The sequence below is a fragment of the Oncorhynchus keta genome, unplaced genomic scaffold (assembly GCF_023373465.1).
Source record: "Oncorhynchus keta strain PuntledgeMale-10-30-2019 unplaced genomic scaffold, Oket_V2 Un_contig_1601_pilon_pilon, whole genome shotgun sequence".
Classification (NCBI taxonomy): domain Eukaryota; kingdom Metazoa; phylum Chordata; class Actinopteri; order Salmoniformes; family Salmonidae; genus Oncorhynchus; species Oncorhynchus keta.
The window spans coordinates 34,153-48,757 of NW_026279658.1; the positions used below are offsets into that span (position 1 = coordinate 34,153).

At 52.1% G+C, this 14,605-nt stretch overlaps 1 pseudogene; it reads right to left on the reverse strand.

The window, feature by feature from the left end:
- Window positions 1–5,612: 5,612 nt before the first annotated feature.
- On the reverse strand, window positions 5,613–7,524 carry LOC127919219 (putative uncharacterized protein DDB_G0271982; annotated as a pseudogene).
- Between the last annotated feature and the right edge of the window lie 7,081 nt (window positions 7,525–14,605).

Here is a 14,605-nt window from a genome sequence, read left to right on the forward strand (position 1 = left end):
AGACAGAGAGGAGATGGAGAGACAGAGAGGAGGTGGAGAGACAGAGAGGAGGTGGAGAGACAGAGACAGAGAGGAGGTGGAGAGACAGAGAGGAGGAGGAGAGACAGAGAGGAGGTGGAGAGACAGAGAGACAGAGAGGAGGAGGAGAGACAGAGAGGAGGTGGAGAGACAGAGAGACAGAGAGGAGGTGGAGAGACAGAGAGGAGGTGGAGAGACAGAGACAGAGAGGAGGTGGAGAGACAGAAACAGAGAGGAGGTGGAGAGACAGAGACGGAGAGGAGGTGGAGAGACAGAGAGGAGGTGGAGAGACAGAGACAGAGAGGAGGTGGAGAGACAGAGACGGAGAGGAGGTGGAGAGACAGAGACGGGAGAGAGAGGTGGAGAGACAGAGAGGAGGTGGAGAGACAGAGAGGAGGTGGAGAGACAGAGAGGAGGTGGAGAGACAGAGACAGAGAGGAGGTGGAGAGACAGAGACGGAGAGGAGGTGGAGAGACAGAGACGCAGAGGAGGTGGAGAGACAGAGACAGAGAGGAGGTGGAGAGACAGAGACGGAGAGGAGGTGGAGAGACAGAGACGGAGACGAGGTGGAGAGACAGAGACAGAGAGGAGGTGGGAGAGACAGAGACAGAGAGGAGGTGGAGAGACAGAGAGGAGGTGGAGAGACAGAGACGGAGAGGAGGTGGAGAGACAGAGAGACAGAGAGGAGGTGGAGAGACAGAGAGGAGGAGGAGAAAACAGAGAGGAGGTGGAGAGACATAGAGACAGAGAGGAGGTGGAGAGACAGAGAGACAGAGAGGAGGTGGAGAGACAGAGAGACAGAGAGGAGGTGGAGAGACAGAGAGGAGGTGGAGAGACAGAGAGGAGGTGGAGAGACAGAGACAGAGAGGAGGTGGAGAGACAGAGAGGAGGAGGAGAGACAGAGAGGAGGTGGAGAGACAGAGAGGAGGAGGAGAGACAGAGAGGTGGTGGAGAGACAGAGAGACAGAGAGGAGGAGGAGAGAGAGAGAGGAGGTGGAGAGACAGAGACGGAGAGGAGGTGGAGAGACAGAGAGGAGGTGGAGAGACAGAGACGGAGAGGAGGTGGAGAGACAGAGAGGAGGTGGAGAGACAGAGACGGAGAGGAGGTGGATAGACAGAGAGACAGAGAGGAGGTGGAGAGACAGAGTGACAGATAGGAGGTGGAGAGACAGAGAGGAGAGGAGGTGGAGAGACAGAGACAGAGAGGAGGTGGAGAGACAGAGAGGGAGAGGTAGAGAGACAGAGACAGAGAGGAGGTGGAGAGACAGAGACGGAGAGGAGGTGGAGAGACAGAGACGGAGACGAGATGGAGAGACAGAGACGGAGAGGAGGTGGAAAGACAGAGACGGGAGAGGAGGTGGAGAGACAGAGAGGGAGAGGAGGTGGAGAGACAGAGACAGAGAGGAGGTGGAGAGACAGAGACGGAGAGGAGGTGGAGAGACAGAGACGGAGACGAGGTGGAGAGACAGTGACGGAGAGGAGGTGGAGAGACAGAGAGACAGAGAGACAGAGAGACAGAGAGGAGGTGGAGAGACAGAGAGACAGAGAGACAGAGAGACAGAGAGGAGGTGGAGAGACAGAGAGACAGAGAGACAGAGAGACAGAGAGGAGGTGGAGAGACAGAGAGGAGGAGGAGAGACAGAGAGGAGGTGGAGAGACAGAGAGGAGGAAGAGAGGCAGAGAGGAGGAGGAGAGACAGAGAGGAGGTGGAGAGACAGAGAGGAGGAGGAGAGACAGAGAGGAGGAGGAGAGACAGAGAGGAGGAGGGAGAGACAGAGAGGACGTGGAGAGACAGAGACGGGGAGAGGAGGTGGAGAGACAGAGACAGAGAGGAGGAGGAGAGACAGAGAGGAGGTGGAGAGACAGAGACAGAGAGGAGGAGGAGAGACGGAGAGGAGGTGGAGAGACAGAGAGGAGGTGGAGAGACAGAGAGGAGGTGGAGAGACAGAGACGGAGAGGAGGTGGAGAGACAGAGACAGAGAGGAGGAGGAGAGACAGAGAGGAGGTGGAGAGACAGAGACAGAGAGGAGGAGGAGAGACGGAGAGGAGGTGGAGAGACAGAGAGGAGGTGGAGAGACAGAGAGGAGGTGGAGAGACAGAGACGGAGAGGAGGTGGAGAGACAGAGACAGAGAGGAGGAGGAGAGACGGAGAGGAGGTGGAGAGACAGAGAGGAGGTGGAGAGACAGAGAGGAGGTGGAGAGACAGAGAGGAGGTGGAGAGACAGAGACAGAGACAGAGAGGAGGAGGAGAGACGGAGAGGAGGTGGAGAGACAGAGAGGAGGAGAGACGGAGAGGAGGTGGAGAGACAGAGAGACAGAGAGGAGGAGGAGAGACAGAGAGGAGGAGGAGAGACAGAGAGACAGAGAGGAGGAGAAGAGACAGAGAGGAGGTGGAGAGACAGAGAGACAGGGAGGTTGAGGTTGAGAATAAGATAGAGGCAGAGACAGAGATGGAGAGGAGGTGGAGAGACAGAGAGACAGAGAGGAGGAGGAGAGACAGAGAGGAGGTGGAGAGACAGAGACGGGAGAGGAGGTGGAGAGACAGAGAGGAGGAGGAGAGACAGAGAGGAGGTGGAGAGACAGAGAGAGGAGGAGGAGAGACAGAGAGACAGAGAGGAGGTGGAGAGACAGAGACGGGAGAGGAGGTGGAGAGACAGAGACGGAGACGAGGTGGAGAGACAGAGAGACGAGAGAGGAGGTGGAGAGACAGAGAGGAGGTGGAGAGAGAGAGACAGAGAGGAGGTGGAGAGACAGAGACGGAGAGGAGGTGGAGAGACAGAGAGGGAGAGGAGGTGGAGAGACAGAGACAGAGAGCAGGTGGAGAGACAGAGACGGGAGAGGAGGTGGAGAGACAGAGACGGAGACGAGGTGAGAGACAGAGACGGTAGAGGAGGTGGAGAGACAGAGAGACAGAGAGACAGAGAGGAGGTGGAGAGACAGAGAGACAGGGAGGTTGAGGTTGAGAATAAGATAGAGGCAGAGACAGAGATGGAGAGGAGGTGGAGAGACAGAGACGGAGAGGAGGTGGAGAGACAGAGAGGGAGAGGAGGTGGAGAGACAGAGACAGAGAGGAGGTGGAGAGACAGAGACGGAGAGGAGGTGGAGAGACAGAGACGGAGATGAGGTGGAGAGACAGAGACGGAGAGGAGGTGGAGAGACAGAGAGACAGAGAGACAGAGAGACAGAGAGGAGGTGGAGAGACAGAGAGACAGAGAGACAGAGAGACAGAGAGACAGAGAGGAGGTGGAGAGACAGAGAGACAGAGAGACAGAGAGGAGGTGGAGAGACAGAGAGGAGGAGGAGAGACAGAGAGGAGGTGGAGAGACAGAGAGGAGGAAGAGAGGCAGAGAGGAGGAGGAGAGATAGAGAGGGAGGTGGAGAGACAGAGAGGAGGAGGAGAGACAGAGAGGAGGAGGAGAGACAGAGAGGAGGAGGAGAGACAGAGAGGAGGTGGAGAGACAGAGACGGAGAGGAGGTGGAGAGACAGAGACAGAGAGGAGGAGGAGAGACAGAGAGGAGGTGGAGAGACAGAGACAGAGAGGAGGAGGAGAGACGGAGAGGAGGTGGAGAGACAGAGAGGAGGTGGAGAGACAGAGAGGAGGTGGAGAGACAGAGATGGAGAGGAGGTGGAGAGACAGAGACAGAGAGGAGGAGGAGAGACGGAGAGGAGGTGGAGAGACAGAGAGGAGGTGGAGAGACAGAGAGGAGGTGGAGAGACAGAGACAGAGAGGAGGAGGAGAGACGGAGAGGAGGTGGAGAGACAGAGAGGAGGGAGAGACGGAGAGGAGGTGGAGAGACAGAGAGACAGAGAGGAGGAGGAGAGACAGAGAGGAGGAGGAGAGACAGAGAGACAGAGAGGAGGAGAAGAGACAGAGAGGAGGTGGAGAGACAGAGAGACAGGGGAGGTTGAGGTTGAGAATAAGATAGAGGCAGAGACAGAGATGGAGAGGAGGTGGAGAGACAGAGAGACAGAGAGGAGGAGGAGAGACAGAGAGGAGGTGGAGAGACAGAGACGAGAGGAGGTGGAGAGACAGAGAGGAGGAGGAGAGACAGAGAGGGAGGTGGAGAGACAGAGAGGAGGAGGAGAGACAGAGAGACAGAGAGGAGGTGGAGAGACAGAAACGGAGAGGAAGTGGAGAGACAGAGAGGAGGTAGAGAGACAGAGACGGAGAGGAGGTGGAGAGACAGAGACAGAGAGGAGGAGGAGAGACAGAGAGGAGGTGGGAGAGACAGAGACAGAGAGGAGGAGGAGAGACGGAGAGGAGGTGGAGAGACAGAGAGGAGGTGGAGAGACAGAGACGGAGAGGAGGTGAAGAGACAGAGACAGAGAGGAGGAGGAGAGACAGAGAGGAGGTGGAGAGACAGAGAGGAGGTGGAGAGACAGAGAGGAGGTGGAGAGACAGAGACAGAGACAGAGACAGAGAGGAGGAGAGAGACGGAGAGGAGGTGGAGAGACAGAGAGGAGGAGAGACGGAGAGGAGGTGGAGAGACAGAGAGGAGGTGGAGAGACAGAGAGGAGGTGGAGAGACAGAGAGGAGGTGGAGAGACAGAGAGGAGGTGGAGACAGAGAGGAGGTGGAGAGACAGAGAGGAGGTGGGAGACAGAGACAGAGAGGAGGAGGAGAGACGGAGAGGAGGTGGAGAGACAGAGAGGAGGAGAGACGGAGAGGAGGTGGAGAGACAGAGAGGAGGTGGAGAGACAGAGAGGAGGAGAGACGGAGAGGAGGTGGAGAGACAGAGAGACAGAGAGGAGGAGGAGAGACAGAGAGGAGGAGGAGAGACAGAGAGACAGAGAGGAGGAGAAGAGACAGAGAGGAGGTGGAGAGACAGAGAGACAGGAGGTTGAGGCTGAGAATAAGATAGAGGCAGAGACAGAGATGGAGAGGAGGGGGAGAGACAGAGAGACAGAGAGGAGGAGGAGAGACAGAGAGGAGGTGGAGAGACAGAGACGGAGAGGAGGTGGAGAGACAGAGAGGAGGAGGAGAGACAGAGAGGAGGTGGAGAGACAGAGAGGAGGAGGAGAGACAGAGACGGAGAGGAGGTGGAGAGACAGAGAGGAGGTAGAGAGACAGAGACAGAGAGGAGGTGGAGAGACAGAGCAGGAAACATAACAACATGAACAGAGCAGAGGAGCATCAGTCTGAGTCCCTGAGGAGGAAGACTTCAACTTCTGAGAAATTCCTCTAGACCAGAGAGAGCTGTAAAGGTATCTATATATCCCCTCCCTATGTATCAAGAGCTGTATGAAGGTAGTTAGATTGATGAACCTGTTCCTGAGGCCCTCTGTAGGTCCCCAGTGTCCACTTATTAAACTACACTCACACAAACACACACAAACACACACAAACACACACAAACACACACTGTGTAAAGCCACATGTCCAGAGACTGTCAGTCCTCCCCAAGCCAGACAGAAATCTATCCTCTCCTCTCCTCTCCTCTCCTCTCCCTCTCCCCTCTACTCTCCCCTCCTCTCCTCCCTCTCCTCTCTCCTCTCCTCTCCTCCTTTCCTCGCTCCCTCTCCTCTCCTTTCCCCTCTCCTCTACCTCTACCTCTCTCATTTTCTTCCTCTCTCCTCTCTCCTCTCATTTTGTCTCCTCTCCTTTTGTTTCCTCTCCTCTCATTTTGTTTCCTCTCTCTCTCTCTCTCCTCTCCTCGCCGCCTCCTTTTCTTCTCCTCTCATTTTGTTTCCTCTCTCCTCTCCTCTCCTCTCCTCTCCTCTCCTCGTCCCTCCTTTCTTTCCCTCTCCTCTCATTTTGTTTCCTCTCTCCTCTCCTCTCCTCTCCTCTCCTCTCCTCTCCTCTACCTCGCCTCTCCTTTCTTTCCCCCTATCCTCTCATTTTGTTTCCTCTCCTCTCCTCTCCCCTCTCCTCTCCACTCCTCTCCTCTCCTCTCCTCTCCCTCTCCTCTCCCTCTACTCGCCTCTCCTTTTCTTTTCCCTATCCTCTCATTTTGTTTCCTCTCCTCTCCTCTCCCTCTCCCTCCTCTCCCTCTCCTCTCCTCTCCTCTCCTTTTCTTTCCCTCTCCTCTCATTTTGTTTCCTCTCTCCTCTACTCTCCCCTCTCCTCTACTCGCCTCTCCTTTCTTTCCCTCTCCTCTCATTTTGTTTCCTCTCTCCTCAACTCTCCTTTTCTTTCCCCTCTCCTCTCATTTTGTTTCCTCTCTCTCTACTCTCATTTTCTTTCCCCCTCCTCTCATTTTGTTTCCCCCCTCTCCTTTCATTTTGTTTTTCTCTCTCTCATCTCCTCTCCTCTCCTTTTATTTCTCCTCTCCCTTTCCCTCTCCTCTACTTTTCTCACTCTACTCTACTCTACTCTACTCTACTCTACCTACTCTACTCTCCTTTTTTCCTCTCTCCTGTCTCCTCTCTCCTCTCCTTTTGGTTCCTCTCCTCTCCGTTTGTTTCCTCTCTCTCTCCTCTCCTTTGCTTTCCTCCCTCCTCTCATTTTGTTTCCTTTCTCCTCTCCTCTCATTTTGTATCCTCTCTCCTCTCCTCTCATTTTGTTTCCTCTCTCCTCTCATCTCATTTAGTTTCCTCTCTCCTCTCTCTCCTCTGCCTTTGCTTTCCCCTCCTCTCATTTTGTTTCCTCTCTCCTCTCCTCTCCTCTCCTCTTTTCCTCCGTCCTCTTCTTTCCTCTGTCCTCTCCTTACCCCTCTCCTCTCCTCTCCTCTCCTCTCCTCTCCACTCCTCACCTCCTCTCCTCTCCTCTCCTCTTTTCCTCCGTCCCTTCTTTCCTCTGTCCTCTCCTTACCCCTCTACTCTCCTTTCCTCCTCTCCTCTCCTTCCCTCCCTCTCCTCCCCTCTCCCCTCCTCTCCTCTCCTCTCCTCTCCACTCCTCACCTCTCCTCTCCTTTTCTTTCCTCTCAATTCAATTCAAGGGCTTTATTGGCATGGGAAACATGTGTTAACATTGCCAAAGCAAGTGAGGTAGACAACATACAAAGAGAATATATAAAGTGAAAAACAACAAAAATTAACAGTAAACATTACACATACAGAAGTTTCAAAACAGTAAAGACATGACAAATGTCATATTATATATATATATATACAATGTACAAATAGTTAAAGGACACAAGATAAAATAAATAAGCATAAATATGGGTTGTATTTACAATGGTGTTTGTTCTTCACTGGTTGCCCTTTCTCGTGGCAACAGGTCACAAATCTTGCTGCTGTGATGGCACACTGTGGAATTTCACCCAGTAGATATGGGGAGTTTTCCTCTCTCCTCTCTCCTCTCCTCCTCTCTCCTCTCCCTCCTCTTCCCCTCCCCTCTCCTGTCCTCTACTCCCTCTCCTTCTTCTCTTCTCTTCGCTTCTCTTCTCTTCCCTCTCCTCTCCTCTGCCCCTCTCCTCCCTCTCCTCCCTCTCTCCTCTCCCTCCTCCCTCTCCCTCCTCCTCTCCTCTCCTCTCTTCTCCTCTCCCTCTCCTCTCCTCTCCTCTTCCCCCTCCCTCTCCTGTCCTCTACTCTCTCCCTCTCTTCTCTTCGCTTCTCTTCTTCCTCCCTCTCCTCTCCTCTCCTCTCCCTCTCCTCTCTTCTCTTCTCTTCCCCTCTCCTCTCCTCTGCCCCCTACCTCTCTCCTCCTCTCCTCCTCCTCTCCTCTCCTCTTTCTCTTCTTCTCTTCTCTCTCTCTCTCTCTCTCTTCTCTTCTCTTCTCTCTCTCTCCTCTCCTCTCCTTTGCTTTCCCTCACCTCTCATTTTGTCTCCTCTCCTCTCTCCTCTCCTCTCCTTTTTCTTTCCCCTCTACTCTCATTTTGTTTCCTCTCTCCTCTCCTCTCCTTTTCTTTCCCTCTCCTCTCATTTTGTTTCCTCCCCTCTCCCTCTCCTCCTTCCTTTCCCCTCTCCTCTCATTTGGTTTCTCTTCTCTTTTCTTCTCTTCTTCTCTCTCTTCTCTTCTCTCTCTTCTCCTTCTTCTCCTCTCCAGTCCTTACCCCCTCCTCTCCCCTCTCTCTTCTCTTCCTCCTCCTCTCCTCTCCTCTCCTCTCCTCTCCCCTCCCTCTCCTCACTTTTTCTCCTCTCCTCTCCTCTCCTCTCCTCACCTTTCTTTCTCCTTCCCTCACTCTCCTCCCTCTCCTCTTCCTTCCTCTCCCTCCTCTCCTCCTACCTCCCTTTTCTTTCCTCTCTTTTTGTTTCCTCTCATTTTGTTTCCTCTCTTTTTGTTTTCCTTTTTGTTTCCTCCTCATTTAGTTTCCTCTCTTTGTTTCCTCTCTTTTGTTTCTCTCATTTAGTTTCCTCTCTCCTCTCCTCTCCTTTGCTTCCCCCCTCTCATTTAGTTTCTACACTGAACACAACCCCATCAATCTACAAAACTCCTAGAGAAGACAAACACATAATCACCCTTGTGATTAAAGAAAACACAGAATACTAAGGCCAGGTGACAGTACCCCCCCCCGCCAAAGGTGCGGACTCCCGACCGCACACCTAAAACCCATAGGGGTGGGTCTGGGTGGGCGTCTGACTACGGTGGCGGCTCTGGCGGGAGAGAACTAAATGAGAGGAGAGGAAACAAAATGAGAGGAGAGAGGGAGGAGAGAAAAGGAGAGGAGAGGGAGAGGAAGGAAAAAGAGAGGAGAGGAGAGGGAAAGAAAGGGAGGGGAGAGGAGAGGAGAAAGAAAATGAGAGGAGAGGAGAAAGAAAAGGAGAGGAGAGTAGAGGAGAGAGGAAACAAAATGAGAGGAGAGGAGAAAGAAAATGAGAGGAGAATAGAGGAGAGAGGAAACTAAATGAGAGGAGAGGGGAAAGAAAAGGAGAGGAGAGAGGAAACTAAATGAGAGGAGAGGAGAGAGGAAAGACAAGGAGGAGAGGAAACAAAATGAGAGGCGAGGAGAGAGGAAAGAAAGGGAGAGGAGAGTAGAGGAGAGGGGGAAAGAAAGAGAGAGGAGAGGGGAAAGAAAAGGAGAGGAGAGAGGGAGAGGAAAGGAGAGGAGAAAAATTGAGGAAAGAGAAAGTGAGCAGAGGAGAGGGAAAGCAAAGAAGAGGAGAGGGATAGAGGAAACTAAATGAGAGGAGAGAGGAGAGAAAAGGAGAGTAGGGGAGAGTAGAGGAGAGGGGAAAGAAATGGAGAGGAGAGGAGAGGAGAGAAACAAAATCAGAGGAGAGGAGAGGAGAGGAGAGGAGAGGAGAGGAGAGGAGAGGAGAGGAGAGGAGAAAGAAAGGGAGAGGGAGGGGAGGAGAGGAGAGTAGGGGGAGTCAAGAGAGAGGAGAGGAGAGGAGAGGAGAGGAGAGGAGGAGAGGAGAGAGAAAGAAAGGGAGAGGGAGGGGAGGAGGAGGAGAGGGGAAAGAAAGGGAGAGGGGAGAAGAGGGGAAAGAAAGGGAGAGAGGAGGAGAGGAGAGGGAAAGAAAGGGAGAGGGGAGGAGAGTAGAGGGGAAAGAAAGGGAGAGGAGAGGAGAGGAGAGGGGAAAGAAATGGAGAGGAGAGGAAACAAAATCAGAGGAGAGGAGAGGAGAGGGAGAGGGGAAAGAAAGGGAGAGGGGAGGGGAGGAGAGGAGAGGGGAAAGAAAGGGAGAGGGGAGAAGAGGGGAAAGAAAGGGAGAGAGGAGGAGAGGAGAGGGGAAAGAAAGGGAGAGGAGGAGAGTAGAGGGGAAAGAAAGGGAGAGGAGAGGAGAGGGAGAGGGGAAAGAAAGGGAGAGGGGAGGAGAGGGGAAAGAAAGGGAGAGAGGAGGAGAGGAGAGGGGAAAGAAAGGGAGAGGGGAGGAGAGGAGAGGGGAAAGAAAGGGAGAGGGGAGGAGAGTAGAGGGGAAAGAAAGGAGAGGAGAGGAGAGGAGAGGGAAAGAAAGGGAGAGAGGAGGAGAGGAGAGGGGAAAGAAAGGGAGAGGGGAGGAGAGGAGAGGGGAAAGAAAGGAGAGGGGAGGAGAGTAGAGGGGAAAGAAAGGGAGAGAGAGAAGAGGGGAAAGAAAGGGAGAGGGGAGGAGAGGAGAGCGGAAAGAAAAGGAGAGGAGAGGAGAGAGGAAATAAAATGAGAGAAGAGGGGAAAGCAGGGAGGTTGAGAATAAGATAGAGACAGAGACAGAGACAGGGAGGTTGAGAATAAGATAGAGGCAGAGACAGAGACAGGAGGTTGAGAATAAGATAGAGGCAGAGACAGAGACAGGGAGGTTGAGAATAAGATAGAGGCAGAGACAGGAGGTTGAGAATAAGATCGAGGCAGAGACAGAGACAGGGAGGTTGAGAATAAGATAGAGGCAGAGACAGAGACAGGGAGGCAGAGACAGAGTGTGTTATATAGTGTAGTATTCTAGGTAAGTCTATGGTTGCCTAGAGTGGTTCTCAATCAGAGGCAGGTGTTTATCATTGTCTCTGATTGGGAACCATATTTAGGCAGCCATATTCTTTGGGTATTTCGTGGGTGATTGTTTCCTGTCTCTGTGTTTTGCACCAGTTAGGACTGTTTCCGTTTTTCCACATTTTACTTTGTTTATGTATTTTGTTCACGTTATCATCTTTATTAAAGATGTTCAACCATACCCACGCCTGCATTTTGTCCTCCTCTCCTTTCCAGGAAGAAAGGCGTTACAGAATCACCCACCAACCAAGGACCAAGCAGCGTGGTAACGGGCAGCAGCAACAGCGGCCGAAGAATCGAGACTCCTGGACGTGGGAGGAGATCCTAGATGGGAAAGGACCCTGGGCACAGCCAGGGGAATATCGTCCGCCCAAAGGCATAGATGGAGGCAGCACGGCGGCGCGGATGGAAGCCTGAGAGTCAGCCCCCAACAATGTATTGGGGGACAGGAGAGTGTGGCAGAGTCAGGAGTCAGACCTGAGCCAACTCCCCTGTTTATCGTAAGGAGCCAAGGAGGAAACCAGAACCAGAGCCGGTGTGGAGGTGAGCGAAGCAGAGACCGTGAAGGAGTTCATGGGGAAATTGGAGGAGAGAGTTATGAGGGAGTTGCTGTGTTGGTGCATGAGGCACGGCATTCGCCCGACGGAGCGTGCCGGGATTTGATGGCACCTGGGTCAGCTCTCCATACTCGTCCTGAGGTGCGTGCTAGTCGTCTGGTGAAGATGGTTCCAGCCTCATGCACCAGGCCTCCTGTGCACCTCCCTAGCCTTGCACATCCTGTGCCAGCTCAGCGCTACAGTGCTCCTAGCAGTGCTAACCGTGGCGGGCGTGGTACTGGTCAGGCACCGTGTTATGCGGTGGAACGCACGGTGGCCCGGTACGCTACATCTCAGCTCCTCACATCTGCCGGGCTAGGGTAAAGATCCAGCCAGGGCGGTTGGTGCCAGCCCTGCTCTCAAGATATCCAGTACACCTTCACGGTCCGGTCCATCCAGTGCCACCTCCACACACCAGCCCTCCGGTGGCAGTTCCCCGCACCAGGCTTCCTGTGCATGTCCAGAGCCCAGTACTCCTGTTCCTCCTCCCTGCATTCGCCCTGAGGTGCGTGTCTTCGGCCCAGTACCACCAGCACCGGCACCACGCACCAGGCCTACAGTGCGCCCCGTCTGTCCAGAGCTGCTAGAGTCTCCCATCTGTCCAGAACCGCTAGAGTCTCCCGCCTGTCCAGAGCCGCTAGAGTCTCCCGTCTGTCCAGAGCCGCTCGAGTCTCCCGTCTGTCCAGAGCCGCTAGAGTCTCCCGTCAGCATGGAGCCGCCAGAGTCTCCCATCAGCTCCTCCCGGAGCTGCCAGTCAGCCAGGATCTTCCAGAGCCGCCAGTCAGCCAGGATCTTCCAGAGCCGCCAGTCAGCCAGGATCTTCCAGAGCCGTCAACCTGCCTGAGCTTCCTCTCAGTCCTGAGTTTCCTCTCAGTCCTGAGTTTCCTCTCAGTCCTGAGCTTCCTCTCAGACCTGAGCTACCTCTCAGTCCTGAGCTACCCCTCAGGCCTGAGCTTCCATACCTTAAGGGAAGAATTCGGCAGTACCTGTATGGTTAGTGAGAAAGTCCATATTGCAAATGTACGGTCCCTTACTAGACGTCCGAAATCGTTTGTAAAATTCGCGGACGGCGTCGGGCCGAGCGGCAGGGCCGGACCTACCAGGAAGTCATCAAATGAACGTTGTCGGACATTCGGTTTCCGTTTTACAAAAATAATAAGATTTATGTCATTTTTCCCATGTCCCGGAAATTCCCACAAGAGGGCATAAGCAATCATATGGCTATTGCTACAAAACATCACGATTCACGACGGGGCCTTATCTCGAAAACTGAAAATATTTAGAAGCCGAAACTCGGTGAGCGTAGGGGCGGCATAATGGGCAGTTGGCCCCGAACAAGATGGCGTCTAGGCCTCAACGGTTTTTGAGTTATGGCCATTTATCTGGGATTAAAGGTCCAAAATGAAAATAGAGAAATTATTTTTCCACTTCACGTCAAAGTCAAGGAGCCTCCGGTGTCAATAAAAAAAAGAACCAGCCATTTATCTATCGTCATTTAAGAGAAATCGCATAACGACACCTTGGTGATGTTCACGGATAGGTGTTTTTTTTTTCAACGGTTACAGATCCAGTTGCAGGTTGTTCTTACGAATCTTTTTAAAGTGTGCTGCGGAGCTCTGCGAGATTTCTGTGATTTTCTATGATTTTCTGAAATAACACACACTCACTAAACCCTCCGTAAATAACTCAGTTCTTAACGTAAAGACTTAAAACTCGGGATTCTGTAAAGGCATACCCCAATCATGATATGAGTTTATTTATAGCTTCCTGTGCCAACCGGAAGTCCCTTTAATGGTGTCACAGTGGCAGTTTCCATGGGTTAAAAAGGTCAGATCTTTTCAAAACTTCATATGTGTGACTAGGTAACCCTCATGAACTGTAAATCAGTCATTTCTCCCAGCAGATGTCAAAGAAAAGCTCTCACACGCACACACAGCAAGGATGGAGTGAAAAGTGTGGTTCTTAAAGACACAGAGAGCAGGCAATGGCATAAACATAATGTCTAGGCCGTGCCGAGTTCAACGAGATATCCCGCTTGACCGTAGCTCGCTCGGTCTGAGCGCAGCGACCATTAGAAAAGTAGGCCCAAATGAAGCCTGCCCCACAACGTCATTTGCTTTTGGGTGACAGTGAGAGAACCGTTAGGGTGAGAAGCACAATTCGACCTCAGGTATGTTCCTAAGGTCCTTCCGATCCGTGCAAGCCTAACGTTGACAGTGTGGCATTAACCCTTAATAGTTAAAAGATGGTGTTTACTTCAAAAAGTTTGCATTGATTTCTCTCCCCATAGGAATACATTGCCTTTACCCCTAAATTCAACCTGAAGTCTATATGGGTTATGAATGCCGTATGAACCTGTCTTTGGTAACAGTCCATCAGGCCAGTATGAGGTCTACCTGTGTTGATTCTAAGCTTCCTGGACCAACCGGAAGTGGTTAAAATCACCCTAAAAGTGTTTTTCCATTATCTGCCTGCAGTTTGATAGACATAGTGCATTCAACCCTGTGTAAATCAGTCAATTCTTAACGTAAGGACTTAAAACTCAGGATTCTGTAAAAGCATAGCCCAGTGAGGATATGTGTTGACTTATAGCTTCCTGTGACAACCAGAAGTGCCTTAATTGGTGTCTCAGGGGCTGTTTCGAGGGGTTAAAAAAGTCAGATCTGTCCAAAACTTCATATGTGTGATTAGGCAACCCCATGAACTGTAAATCAGTCATTTTTCCCATAAAATTTCAAAGGAAAACTAAATCACACAGACACACAACTTGGAAGGAGGGACGTATTGGGGTTTGTAGAGACAGACAGTGCCTCCAATAGTTAGCTTTGTTCGAGCTAAAAAGAACCGTCAGACCTAGAGTTCGAAACTTTAGAAACCTGTTCTAGGCCTCGGGTCGATAGTGCGTGGTGAGTTAGGTGGCTCTAGAAGGTTCTCGGACCGAGAAATAGCCTCGTACATTTGCAATGTCTTCAATTCATTTTGACCATTACGAAAATGGCGACATTTAGAAAAGTCTCAGAGACACAAGACTAGGTGCATTGAAACCGGCTCGGGCCATAGAGACGGACCCCAACGTTTCGGTCCGATAGCTCATTCAAGGACCCCATAGCAAGGCATTGAAAAAATGGATTTTCAGCACCAATTAGGGTTTACTCGGGCACCGAAGGACCTATCGAGCCGAAACTCGGGATTCGGGGTCGCCTCACATAGGCCTTCACATAATGTCTGACCTGGACCCGCAGCTAGAACGTAACTATGTGTTTTACGTTTTTATTATGTTTTAAACTAATGGCGCTGTGAATTATGGGCCTGCTCTGACATATGTGATAGTTGGCTTCTAAATGAGTTGGAAAAAGTGGGTTTGGTGTCAATTGGTATCAGTTTGGTGTCAGAATGACATCTAATTGACTGGTGGACACTGACTTGCTAGTTGACTTTTGTACATTAGCAATATGTTTAAACGGAGAGGGACCATCACCAAAATGGCATTCTGAAATCAACACAAAAAATGGCATCACCATAGTCTCCAGGCTGTGCAGAGTTCAACGAGACGCCCGCTTGACCGTAGCTCGCTCTGAGTGCAGCGACCTTGAAAAAAGAAGGCGCAAAAGGAAGCCTGGCCTCAATGTCATTTGCTTTTGGGTGACAGTGAGAGAACCGTTAGGGTGAGAAGCACAATTCGACCTCAGGTACGTTCCTGAGGTC